The sequence below is a fragment of the Lissotriton vulgaris genome, chromosome 10 (assembly GCF_964263255.1).
Source record: "Lissotriton vulgaris chromosome 10, aLisVul1.2, whole genome shotgun sequence".
NCBI lineage: Eukaryota > Metazoa > Chordata > Amphibia > Caudata > Salamandridae > Lissotriton > Lissotriton vulgaris.
In genome coordinates, this window is record NC_141698.1 from 725,468,956 (window position 1) to 725,483,973 (window position 15,018).

Sequence of the window (15,018 nt, forward strand, 5' to 3'; positions counted from 1 at the left end):
ATGCCTTGCAGGTGTTCGAGCCCTTGGTGGAGGGACAGCCGCCGCGGACTGCCCTACTGCTTCCGTCCTGCGTCTTGGAGCTGTCTTGCGCCCCGCCAGGCACCCCCGGGCTCTGCCGACAGCCGCCGGCTTGGATCCCCGCCCACCCCTCAGGTCGCTCAAACCTGAGCCGGCCCCAGCACCATCGGGCCTCAAAGCCGTCCTGGCCGTCCCTACACCTGCCATACCCCCCCTGGGGGGGTGGACCTGTACTGCCTTCCTGGCCCTGACCCTCCTAGACTCCTCCTCCCTCTCCGCTTCCCTTTCCTCCTCAGAGGTCGGGGTGGGAGAGCCCTCAACCTCAGGGCCCCACACGGCCCCCACCCTGGCCTGTGTCTCCTCGGCTCACCTGACCTCCTGAATCTGCTCCAAGATCCTCTCTCCCCGGGCCCTGTCCTCCCAGGAAGCGGCACCCAAGATCTGAGGGGGAGGGTGCGGGCAGTAGCCAAAAAATTCAGCCCCCTGGGGGAAGAAACCCACCTGCGGAAAACCAGGAACCCAACCAGGCCCGCCAATGGGAACCAGAGAGGGGGTCCCACTCCGGCCCCCCAGGTCCCCCACCGCCACCTGCCTCGCCATGGCCAGCGTGCCAGCCCTAGAGCCGGTGGACAGGTCAATGTGGGCCTCCTCTTCCAGCCCTTCAGACTCTCGCAAGGCGTCCCCAAGCACATCCTCCCCAGGATCATTGAGAGCCGGCCGCCCGGAAAACCCAGGGCCCCCCCCAACCCGGTGTTCCCACCTGCTCCAGGGCAGGCCCAGAAAGGCTGTCCGCCTGCCCCTCACCCTGCGTAGCGCCGGCCGGCACCAGCAGAGGCCCTTGGGGCGGAAGCGCGGGGGCGCGGCCCTCACGGCCGCCCCCGAGGCCCCAGGCAAAAACTCGAGCAGAGGGAAGGCCCGCGGGGGCAGGCTCCTGCGTTTCCCGCCTCGCGCCGGGTCCTTGGGCACTCCGCCCCCCTCCGTTCGTCAATCCGGGCCCGCAGCGTCCTGCTCATCATCCTGGCAGGCCACCACTGCGGCTTTAACCCCGGCCGAGGCAGCGCGCGTGCCCCTGGTGGCCCCCACCCAGGCCTGGACCAAAACCCCCGGCTGGATAAGGTCTTCCCGACCGGCCCTCGCGAGCAACAGCAAGGCCTCCCGGACCTGTTCCGCGGATACCCCCGACATCTCGCCAAAAACCATGCTACAGGCTTGTACAAAAAAAAACAGCTGCCGTGAAACAGCTCCGGACGAACTCCTACCCAAACCTGACACTAGGGTAACTCCAAGAAAAACTAGCCCTAAACTAACCTCCTTTTGATCTCCCTCCCGATGGTACCAGGCGCAGAAAGAGGAAGTTCCCTTCCTCCCCCGCACCTAAATACCCACCCCCTGACTCCTCCCCTTCCCCTACCTGGCCTATCCCCTGCGCAAAAGACCCCGGGGGAAGACTAGTCTGCGACTCTGCTTCCCCCGGGGCCCGGCATTCCAGAGAAGCAACATTTTGTGGCACAGAAAGGCAGTGTAGCGAGCAAGCACGCACAAACAACCTGGCTCCATCCCTGTCTCCCTCTCTCTCCCACTCCCACTGTCGCCCACTCCCTCTGTTGCCGTCTCCCTCTGTCGCCCCCTCCTCCTGTCGCCCCCTCCCCCTGTTGCACTCCCTCCCTCCCTCTGTCTCCCTCCATCCCTCTGTCTACCTGTCTCAGTCACCTCACCTCAGCCCCCTGGGCACGCAGACAGTTGCACCCAAGCACTGCACAGGCCTTCAAAACACCATAGAGATGAATGTCCAGGGACAACAGTCATCTACTAATTGCCTGCAACACACCCACCATTTGCAGTGGACAATGTACTGTGTCAGGACACACATTTGGGAATGGTCTGTAGTACACAATGGGCACAGGTGTAGGCACCACAAGTCTCTCATGTGATCACTGCAAACACAAACACCAGGACAAGGTCACACATCCTGTGCATGAACCCAAAATCACAAATATGCCAGCATGCCACATCAGGGGGCAGCCAAATAATTAACGATGGAGGCTTGCTAATCACACGCAAACTACTGACATGGCCTGTCATACACACCCCTTACAGAAACTCATCCCCTGGGGACAAGCATAGGAGTGCAACAATGTCACAATTGCCATGTATCACAACTAAACACTCACTCATATGAATATGTAAGACATGCACATTGCAGAAGCTCCACTCCATTGTGCCTTCCAAACAATGCACGTGCCCCATCTCATGACTGATGTGGATGCACGTAAGTAACAACATGGACATGGGTATTGACAAGGTGATGCGTCTTAGAGAAGTGACACGTTCTAAAGCCATGATCGATAAGTGTGTGTACAGGCCCAGGGGTGTTGGCATTGTGTGGCCATCACGGAACAGCAAAATACATCCAAAGTAGTGATGTCATGCAAATTTATGATGCCCTGTCTCTTACATCAACATGCTGCATCTAAACACTGTGCATGCTTGATGCAGGCATAAGGATTTTCACCATATCCTGGATGTTGCGTCAACCTGAGCAATGCTCAACATGTGTTGTGCCGGCAATACAAGACACAGCAATGGCTGTGTCAGTCATTGTCAAGAGAATGGAAGAATGAAAATACCCCTGAGTACATGTCAATTTACTACCACTACATGCACAACTGAACAATGACAACAATGTAAAGCATGTGGAACAGTGATGCAGATAATGGATAAATAAACAATATGTCACTTGATAGTGCCTTAACAGTGTCTCTCTCTCTCCCACACACAGGGCAACGTGTGGAGCTCACCCCCCCCAGGGGGGAGAAGGATCCCAGTCCCAGGCTCAGCCGGACACAGACCCCACCGACAGCCATGCCACTCAACCCACTGTGGATGACCCCAACCAACCTGGCACCTCTGGATCCCAAACACCTGCAGCAACTGTACCAGCTACATCTCTGCCAACCACCGGAACCATTCCCACCACATCACAGCAGACAGGTCAGAGCCCTGCACATGATCCATCAGAGGGCCTGTCTGAAGATGAGGGACACCCTTTGTCGGGCGCCCCTGAGGTGGCTGACAACCTCCACTCTGCCAGCACTCGGGGGGCCCGTCGACCGGATGTGCCCACAAGTGCAGGCGGTGCACATGTGGGTCAGGGTGGTGGCAGAGGTGCAAGGCGGAGGCGGGAATCTGGACAGCCAGCTGCAGGCACCGGTATGCCTGAACTCACTAACATCCTGGAGGCATACCGGCGGGACACCAGGGAGGTAGGCCAGCTTGCGGAGGTCCTCAACCAGGTGAAAGAACAGCAGGCAGAGCAAATAACCAGGCAACAACAACATTATGGATGGGTGGAGGAAAGTCTGGCTCAGCTCTTGACGTCAGATAGCTGCCAACATGCAGCACCCTCCCTGTGTCACAAGGCCATCAACATCACGGCAAAGTGTGACACCAGCCGCAGGGAGGGGGGAGGCGGAGGAGGAGGAACTCTCTGACGTAGCTTCCCATGCATCGTCCAGGCCTGCACCTGAGGGCCCCGCAAGGAAGGTGGGTCGTCCACGGCTAAGACGTTGAGGGGCAGTGGCCCATGCACGACTCCCAGGACACAGGACCTGGCATATTGCCCCTGGGTGCAACAGTATCCCCTATGCGACTCTCCCACATGGACTTGCTGGTCACAGTCTACCCGATGATGCCAAGCACTGTGGCCTGGACTCTGTTGAGAGTAACTGTAAGGCATCTCATCTCCACCACTGAACTTTGGATTCAACCCCTTTATGTACAGCACCTATTCACGTTTCCAGCACAAGATCACCAAATAAATACACTGAACCACATACGCATTTGTCGATTTATCTTTGAACCACTGCATAAAATGATATGTGTGTGCAAATGTATACAATGCAAGGGTATGCAACAAACAGCAGCAATCCACACACTTGTATCAGATTCCGCGTGAGGACACACATCGGTCAGAAATCACTAACAACTACATACATGGATGGCAAGACACAACTGTGTGGGATAGTAAATGCTGGAGGGGGGTTTGGATGCCAAACTGCTATCACAGCCAGGCCCAGGAGAGTCACATTGAGGTGTACAGATCATTGTGACAAAACTAGTTGTCCACGTAGGGAGTACCTACAATTGTGTCCTAGGGTTATGTGAACTATCATCAACATGATGCAGTACTGTGGATGTCATGAATGGCGCAAAGGACAAGGGTGGCAGGACAGACTGTGGGCAATGGGCTGTTGCTCTCTACACAAGCACACCTGACTAGGTGACCTACCCCTATGTAGCTACAAGTACTAGACTCTTGTTATGGGAGCAACGCATACAGAACAACTACCCACGTCTGACACATACCTACACCAGACTGGGTAAATCACACCACACCCAAGAGACGTGGTCATGGTGTGTGTCCCCTGTGGCAACTTGACTGACTGTGACAGCTATGTCGAAGTGGTGTGACCAGGTTGTGTACTGCCACGTGACTGTTAGCAAGATGATTTTTCCTGCTGTGGTGTTGACAAGGTAACAATGTACAATATTGTGCCTATGGAAGGTGTGTGTGTGCTGTACACGGCACATGACCTGGTGGTACGTAGACCCAATGTCATGTGAATCTGCATAGTTGTGCCACTATGTGCTGCACACACAGACACATAAGCTGCAGTGGCTGAGTCTGAAGCATTGTGATACCAGGAGGGTGATTGTCTGGTGTTGTCTGTGTGTAGGGTGGCAGGAGCATGCTCTACAAAAGGATGGAAGGAGGGTCATCCTGTGTGTGTCTGTGTACCTGGATCGTGTGTGCTGCATCATGCCTGTGCATGCAGCAGCAATGAGTGAAGACATGACGGCAGGAGGGCTGTGACAACTTGCCAAATGGGCACATACCGCAAGGGCATTTTCAAGCCACAGAGTTACATGTGAATGTGAAGGCAGGAGTGTCTGACTCACTTGGGGTCAATGCAAATAAAATGGCACAGTAATGACCAAAGATCACAGTCACTGTAAGAGGGCCCTTACAGACAAGTGGGGCACAGGACACACAGCGTCAGCAGGTGTAGACTACAGCTAGGGTGTGGAAAGCTGAACAGCTGCTACAAAGCCATCGACCTTACACAAAATATAGTATTACAGCCTTCCCATACACCATGCATGTGCCCGCTGGACACGCCAACACAACAAGCATAAGCATACTACATGCCAAATAGTAAACATGCACATTAGAAGGACATGTCCGTTGACATGAAGGCGGCAGAATCTTAAAAATAAGCACACGTCATGCACAACATGAGTTAATTACATTGTGAGCCCATGGAGCACTGTCAAACATACATGTGCATTGGCAAGGACTCAAAATGACACTATTAATGATGTCACCTGTAATGCAGCAGTAATATTGGGTAGAAGCCTGTCAGGGACTGGCCTTACCTTTCTTCATCAGAGTGGTGTGATGCTCAAAGGGTTCCACCTCCAAATAGCCCCTTGGTCTGAGTACAAATGACAGACACAAAAGGGTGATCAGGTGACGGAAGGAGAGGATGGGAACTGCTGGGAGGGAGACCTGAAACAGAGGCAAATAACCATTAGGAGTACATTCCATTGTCACTGCTAATACAAAAACCTCATGTGATACACTGTACCAGTCACACCTGTGAAGTAAAAAGACTGGAGACAACATTACATTAGTCATCATGCTATCACATCAGATCCGATGCAATGACACGGACACATAAAACCTAAGACAGTCTGTGATCCATTAGAGTATTTTGAAACGCTCACAAGTGAGCAACCATGCAATGTGACCTATGTTGGTAGAAATACATTCACTGGCTCAGATGCGGTGGACCTCACAAACAAATGAAAATAGTTGGCAATGCTACTTACACAGACTGTAATATCTGTTATTGATCATGTGTACCCATAAGGGCCATGTAGGCAATATTTACTTCACCCACAACAGCTGTAAGAATCACATATGATGAGGAAGCTAATGACCTACATGCAATGAAGGCACTCTGTAGCAAGTCTTTTGATCTATCAACATAGCATTACTAAGCTAAACATGAGATGCTGTTAGAAGAAATATCAACTGGAAGTGAAGTTGAACCAAACCACAATATGATACCCTACTATTGCACATAAATGCTGCACGGGACTCGAGAATCATGTGCATGACCGCACTCCACTGGTGCAACACAATAATTAAGATAGGCATCATCCCAACATTGTCATGTCTCAAGCAAAACATACATGGCATCGTGTGATTCAAAACAGAAGTGCTACTCACTGTGAAGGCTGGTGGAGCAGTACTTTCAACCTGCACGGAGGTAACGACATGACAGTGACATGAAATAGTGCGACAAGGGGCAATGCATCCATGTCCACAGATTCACAGGACATTTCTCAGGACATGTGGAACATACAGTGGGCAACACCTACACGACATGGTGGAATGGCAACCAAACTGGACTGTCCCACAAGGTGTAGGCGAGGATCCAGTCACATTCAAATGCACACAGTGATGCTACAATCCTCCACAGAGTCCGTGTTTGAGACCTCTGACACAATGTCAAACCATGGTATATGCAATGTTGCAGTGGCAATGTCTACACACATTGATGCATCCACCAGAGTATACAACTACAACAGATGACTGTCAGATGGGGTGACTATCCTGTCATGGGAGTGGGCATACATGTAATAAGTAACATATTGTTGTTGCATGTATTCATGGTCGCACTACATGCACATGAACATGTACCACACGTTTCAACACATACCAACGGTAAACAGCCTCGTATAAGTCCTTACCCAAAATGACTTCTCCACATGTCCATGCATGCTCCGTTGATTAGGCTGACATTGCAATCATCTTCAGCAATAGCAGGGTGACCACGATGACCCAAACGGACAACAGGCAGGGTGAGCTGTGGATGAGAGTGGCACACAAGGGGTCAAATTCTGTACAATGTCATTCAGACAATGTCCTGTACAATATCCAGTTGTTGTAGTACACCTGTACATTCTAAGTACACACATAGCACGTATGTGTGTTGCATTACATCTGCACCTGTGTGACACAGCACTACAGACATCCAAGTGACATTGCATACAGTCTGCTGCATACACATCATGCTACCCATGCAACTCTCTAATACATGTATTACATATAACCAGCTATGACTCACTATTATGAGAAGAAGTTGCGGATGAGGTGACTCCGGATATCATCTTCTACCTCCTCATCACTGGTATCCTGGGCAAGGCCTTCATCCTCTACGGGCGGATGTTCCAGCTCATCAGGGTCAAGGTAGAGCGGCACGGCCTTCTCCACTGCCATGTTGTGAAGCATGCAGCACACAGTGAAGATGTCACACACCTTGCGTGGGCTGTATTGGAGGGCTCCGCCTGTCCTGTCCAGGCACCTGAACCGGCTCTTCAGGACTCAAATGTCTGCTCAATCACCCGCCTGGTCTTCCCATGAGCATTGTTGTACCGCTGGTCTGCAGCTGTCCTGGGGTTGCGTAGTGGAGTCATGAGCCACGGCATGTTTGGATATCCAGCGTCTCCTGCAAATCCACATCATGGAAATGAGTGTGTAATATGATTCAGATGAAGAAGGTGTGACATACTGACATACATAGCTGACAGAGTATACTCACCAACAAGACATGCCCGGTGGTTGTGCAGCTGCAGCATCATCTGTGGCACCCTGCTACGCCTCATGATGAAAGCATCGTGGCACGATCCTGGAAAACGTGCAGAGACATGTGAGATAATCATGTTGGCAAGACACACCACCAGGGCATTTATTGAGTGGTAGTGTTTCCTGTTGCGATACGCTTGCTCCAGAGCCTGTGGTGGCACCAGACTAACATGTGTACCATCAATTGCACCAATAACATGTGGCATGCGTCCCAGGGCATAGAATTCCCCCTTGACATCTGTCAACTGTTCTGGAGTAGGGAATGTGATGAATTCATCAAGGTGGAGCAACATCGCAGCCAAAACATCTGTCAATACACGGCTGAACATGGTCTGAGACATCCCTCCCACATCAGCTATGGTCAATTGGAACGTACCTGTGGCAAAGAAATGGAGGGCTGCCATCACCTTTACCTTGGGTGTCAGCGCCGTTGGATACCTGTGTCGTGGTTGCAGGTGAGCCTCCAGTCTGTCCGTCAGGTCCTTGATCATCTGTCTGGTGAAGCGATAACGACAGATGCAATTGCGTTCCCTCATGGCTTCCAAGTCAGGTAACGGCCTTTCCAGAGGGGGTGCCCTGCAATACACAAATATTAGGAAATGTGTTCAACTGTCTGACTAAGACAATAACAATGTACATGGCACAAGCAACACTGCTTCAACAAATCTAGACAAGTGTGAGTGTGGCGTGGGAGACACACTGTTGTAACATGTTCCAACTCCCAGCCACTCCTCTGTGAACAGTACAAGACCTGTGGTCTGTGGAATGGATATGACATGCATACCAAATATCTGATGGAAAGGTCTTATTGAGCATGACAATGTATCATCTCAGTGACACACGGCATGTGAATGTCAGTAGGAGGTTGTCTGCACATCCAGACAGCTTACAGCAATACACACACCACATGTGGCATCATTTGCACAGTTCTGACATAGTCATGTTGCGGTGTGGTATTTCCCTAACTATTACATGTACATCATCATACTGCATTAATGTTTGATTAGTCACAAATGGTCTGTGATGCCATCACACATATGAGCGCTTCATTAACACAAGTGGCATGGTGTGCGTACATTAGAAACCCTGTAATCACGGCAAGGACACAATATGGATGCTCCTACAGAAGATGTACTGAAATTTATGAACTGGCTACTTACCTTTCGTAACAAAATATCATAATGGAACAGTAGTAAGTAGCATGTTCCTGACTTTGAATACATACCAATCTTCAGACAAATTTGCCTCCCTGGATGCCATCTATGTGAGTCGGGGATATTGAGCCATCACTGGATGAAATACGGTGTTGCTGACTGGCATCCTACAAGTGCTTGGCCAAGTATTGCCTGTACCTACAACGCACACTCTGCCAGCAGTTACACAACCATGTCCCACAGACAGTGTGGGAAGCAGACAAAGAGGCATGTGATGTTGTAAGGCCTCAGTCTCAGACTCAGGGAGGATGATGACATCTGTCCGTACTGCTCAGACCTCTTGGATACCCTCTACAGCGGAGCTACGGGGAATGTGGTCTGTGATTTGGCGGGCAGGATGCTCATGCTCTCTGGGGTGAGGTGGGAGGACAGGGCACACTGCCGGTCCAGGGAGGGGTGTGGTCGTCTGACAACATGCCTATCTACAGCCAAACATGCAGCGTGCCTGTACATGCAGAACAATATAGATACAGTACATTCCTCTGGATAGGCCTGCAGAGGCTCAGCGGAGCGTGACTGCACTTGATGGACCTCAGTGAGGAGGTTGGTCCTCACCGCGGCAACGGGGAAATGATTGGGCAAGGCTATGGCCGCCCACATAAACATTACACTGTACGTTGGCCGCTCATCCATTAACACCTTTGGAGTAGAGACATCACCAGTGTCTGGCTAGGTGTCCAGACCACTTGCATGCCCCAGTCCACCTGTCCTGTCACCTTGGGACTGACACTCATGTGTCAGTGGGTCTTCAAGACCCTCCCAATACTCATTGACACCCATTTCATGATAATCAGGCCTGTCATGAGCTGTGGCCGGCTCGTATTAGTTGAACCCCCCCCCTGCAGCATTAATGGGGGTATACTGCCGCACAGTTCCCACGCCAGTGCCGTACAGGGTGTGGTATCGGGGACACCACCACACGAGAACGCCGCAAAGGCTGGCACCTGGGGGACAGTTGCCAGTGAGGTTGTGAGGTGAACCAGCGAGGACCAGGATCAACATTCAGATCCTTTCTGTCACAGCGGGTCTGGCACAAATGCGCCGCCTGCGTCAGGGACGAAGTGAGAAATGGCGTCACGGGCAGATCACCAGACGCGCAAGTGCCCCCAGACGGGTCCGCTGGGCCAGAATCCGCCGCGTAGGCCTTTGGTGGTGTGAGGGACATCATGGACATGAGTACCACAGGTCGTGGTGCAGGCTACAACGGCTGCAAATTTGACAGAGCCCCGTGGGCGGTGTCACCCGAATCCCATGCAGCATTGCACGTGCATTGTGTAGATTTGGAAGTGTGATGACATCTCTTTCACATATATGGGTTACCTGACGACTTGGCCCTGGAGGACTGATGTCAAATCCAGGGGCAATGATGTCTCAACACCCACACCCAGGCACTCCTCCTACGTCCAGACCATGAGCCATTGTGCTGCAGGGACAACTGCTGGAATCTGAGCGGCATGTGTGACCAATCACACCTGCATTCATATGTCTGGTCCCAGCAGTCGGAGCAGCTCTACTTGTCTTGCTTGACGTGAACACTGTGGAGACACCGACGGTGAGGGTCAGTCACCAACATGAGAGGGTTGCAATCCTCACAGGCTTTGAAATGGACATCCCTATTGGCACCGTCCTGAGTCAGACAATCCAAGTGAAATGGTCAGAAGTGATCGTACTATGATCTTGTTTCAAAAATGAGTTAGGTTACACTTATACGGGACCAGCGCAGGTGTTGTTGATACAGAGGACCTGACGTGAGCACGCTGAGGTCACGTATGAGTACCCAGACAACTTCATCACGGCACACACAACGCCAACAACACATGGTGGGCCGCAGGACATGCCTACCGACACACAAGTGTACTACTGAGCAGAAATTGGCATGTCCAGGATGACACGTGGGGATATTCTAAGGTGAGTAATATGCTACTGTCCTGAACATTTCATATGCAAACAGCAGGCACAATATCACATATGGCACACACATGACGTGGTGACTCAGGGTCATGCTGTGCGTCTATTACACCTCTGTCACAGTGGGCATGTTGCTGTCATCATGTGCCAGTTCCCTGTACTGAATGGTGTGGCAGTCCAGTGTTGATGTGCATCGCAATATGTTGTAGACGTTACGCCGGTGCAAAGTGTTGTATGCATGTGATGCACATGTGCTGAAGGAGTAATGACAAGTCTTGCCAGCTCTTCACACATCAACTGAGGCACTAGGTCACAGTCCCTGTGCTTCTTCAATGTCTGCCACACTTGGGGCATGCTGATGTGAGGATGCCATGCTAATGTATGCATCCACATTGTCAACATGAGTCTAGAGTACATCCCTGCTATGTGATTTCCTGGAGTCACTCTCCCAATGGTGACATGAAGGAGGTCAGGAACGCAGCCTACACAAACGTTCACTTGAGCATGTCTGACGCACTGTACATACGCCTCGTTTCCCTATTGCATTTCAGCCCTACACGAGCAAAGCGTACCCCAATGGTACGTGCGTGTGTACGCCTCGTTTCCCTATTGCATTTCAGCCCTACGCGAGCAAAGCGTACCCCAATGGTACGTGAGTGTGTACGCCTCGTTTCCCTATTGCTTTTCAGCCCTATGCGAGCAAAGCGTACCCCAATGGTACGTGCGTGTGTACGCCTCGTTTCCCTATTGCTTTTCAGCCCTACGGCAGCAAAGCGTACCCCAATGGTACGTGCGTGTGTACGCCTCGTTACACCATTGAATGGGTTGCATTGGCAACGTCAATGTCACCTTACTTGTGTGGGTATTTGATTAAATACATAGGGGACATCTAGGGGAACAGTGGACAGATCAAAATGCAACCAGGTTGTCATGGATACTGAATTTTTTGAGCCTCTTACAGGTGTTAGAGAAAATTCAGTTGGGCAAAAGTATACAATGTTGCAAAAGTTGTTGTTCAGCTCAGGCTCAGTTTTCAAACCATGCATATGTGTGTCATGTCCTTATGTGTGAAGTGATTGGATGGAACGTAGGATGCTAACTATGGTGGCCTATCAGACACTACTCCTTGGACTCACAGCCCCTCTGCAGGACAGATATAAGGCAGCATTTGGCTGTGGTAGGGCACTTGCCTGCACAACATTGGTGTGGTAACCACAGCTGCTGTCTCTGAATCCTCTGGACCCTGATTGGCTTAGCATGGAGAGGGCACCTGCATTCACTGATGGTGAGAACAAGGCCCTGCTGGATGCCCTCCTGCCTAACTACAGCAAGCTGTATGGGAGACCAGAGGATCAGGTGAGTGATGTGTGCAATACCTTGGAGTGTGCACCTGTTTTGTGTATGACATTATAGCCACTGTGTATGTATAGTGTCTAGATGCAATGTTGTTGGGAGTGAGTGCCAGGGTGTACAGTGTTGTTACTAGAGGCTTATTTGTTGCAGTGGGGTGTGTGACAGCGTGTCACGTGCTGCAGTGCACCCAGACGTAGCATACATTGCTCAGTGAGTGCCATGCTCGGAGAGTGTTTAGCACCCATCATGTCATCTGTAGCCTTTCAATGGCATGTCATGCAGTGGTGTTAGCTCACACGCCACATACTCGTGCCCAAAAATGCTAATGTGTTTAGCTTACAATGCCCTGTTATCATCAAGTTTTTTGTGCACATATGTGTGTGTTTGGAACATGGACCAGGTGTACTGATGCTGCTTTACTTTACATTTGTGACAGGTATCTGCCTATGAGAAGGGTGAAATCTGGCTGGACATCGCCAGGGCTGTCAGGAGCGAGGGGGGGCCTCGCAGGAGGCTCCAGAACATCAAGAAGAGGTGGCAGGACATCCGGTGCTGGAGCCGGCGCATCGCCAGAGTACAGCTAAAGCTGGAAGCTCCACGCCGGCATGGCGGCACCCGCCACCTCACCCCCAACATGCTCCGGGTCCTGGAAGTGGTGTTCCCAGACCTCCATAGGCAGTTGCAGGAGGGACAGCAGCAAGTAGTGGGTAGATTTATGTCTGTTTGTTGTGATGTGTGTCACATGCTCCCTGCAGTGCTCAAAGGCATGGTTACACTCCCATAGTTTGAGTGTTGTGGTCAGACAGGCACTCCATGCATTGGCCTCAGAATGTCCCCGTTTCTGCAGCTGCTTCTTTACATGCCTTTCCCTAATCCACTTTTGACCTGCGCTTTGGATGATGTTTGTTTTTCACATGTACTCCTATGGTGCAATGTCTATGTATGCATCTTCCTTTGCACATCATCATGTTGGAGGGGGGGTCTGTGACACCTGTTGGAACCTTACATGTGGCACCACATGTGCACTGTGTCTGCTGTTCTACATATTTAGGCACTGATCTTGAGTCTAAACATGTGTCTTCTGCACGAGTCAGCCTCAGTGGCCTTTGTCCATGGTACTCTTTCAAATAGTCATGTGTTGGCTACAGGTGCACAATGTACAAGTGCAATATTTTGGGGTTATGCATACTCACACTGGGCAGTGCGTGTGTGCATAGTTGCCACATAAGTCAAATGTTCTTTGTAATTACTATTGATGGTCAGTCACACAATGAGGCTTGGGGTGTCAACAGCTGTGATGCCAGTGTGAGGTGATGTTACACTTGGTTCAGGTCCCAGGATGGCATCACATGTCACTTCAGGAAGGACTTTTCCCATGTGGCACAAGGTGTAAGGAAATTCAACATGTGCAGGTCTGGGTTTGGGTGGCAGGGTGTGTAAATGAGCTGTGATGCTTCATCAGCTATCCTGTTGTCAGGCAGTCAATCATCATTGTGTCGCTCATGATAGATTTTTCCATTCACTGTTGCTTGTATCCTACTATACATTATGCGTAGTGTCTCTCGCAATTGCCCACAACTAGACTTATCATTGTGCAGTGTTCAGTCTCCTGTGACTCATGATGCATGCCATGTTCAGAAATGATTCAGAAAAGGGGGTGGTGATGAACAGAGTGTCTGAATTAAGCAGACCACTCTTACCCAGTCCAAAGATCTGGGCTTGATCCATCACCGTTATTTATCTCATTGCACCATCCCAGCTCAGAACCTGGCTATATGCAAATCAGTCTGTCCCTGGCCCAGTGCATCATGGGAACAGGGCAGACTAAACTACCAAGCCAATTCTTCACCAGAAAGGAGACAAGCTACCGGGGACCGGTTTCTGGCATTTCAGCCGTCTTCGGCCCGGCTTGCTTGAATCCTGATGGTGCAGTGAGAAAGGGACTCATGTCTGAGTATACCCTGCCACACCTATAGTGGCCAAAAACGATTCAGAAAAGGGGGTGGTGATGAACAGAGTGTCTGAATTAAGCAGACCACTCTTACCCAGTCCAAAGATCTGGGCTTGATCCATCACCGTTATTTATCTCACTGCACCATCCCAGCTCAGAACCTGGCTATATGCAAATCAGTCTGTCCCTGGCCCAGTGCATCATGGGAACAGGGCAGACTAAACTACCAAGCCAATTCTTCACCAGAAAGGAGACAAGCTACCGGGGACCGGTTTCTGGCATTTCAGCCGTCTTCGGCCCGGATTGCTTGAATCCTGATGGTGCAGTGAGAAAGGGACTCATGTCTGAGTATACCCTGCCACACCTATAGTGGCCAAAAACGATTCAGAAAAGGGGGTGGTGATGAACAGAGTGTCTGAATTAAGCAGACCACTCTTACCCAGTCCAAAGATCTGGGCTTGATCCATCACCGTTATTTATCTCACTGCACCATCCCAGCTCAGAACCTGGCTATATGCAAATCAGTCTGTCCCTGGCCCAGTGCATCATGGGAACAGGGCAGACTAAACTACCAAGCCAATTCTTCACCAGAAAGGAGACAAGCTACCGGGGACCGGTTTCTGGCATTTCAGCCGTCTTCGGCCCGGCTTGCTTGAATCCTGATGGTGCAGTGAGAAAGGGACTCATGTCTGAGTATACCCTGCCACACCTATAGTGGCCAAAAACGATTCAGAAAAGGGGGTGGTGATGAACAGAGTGTCTGAATTAAGCAGACCACTCTTACCCAGTCCAAAGATCTGGGCTTGATCCATCACCGTTATTTATCTCACTGCACCATCCCAGCTCAGAACCTGGCTATA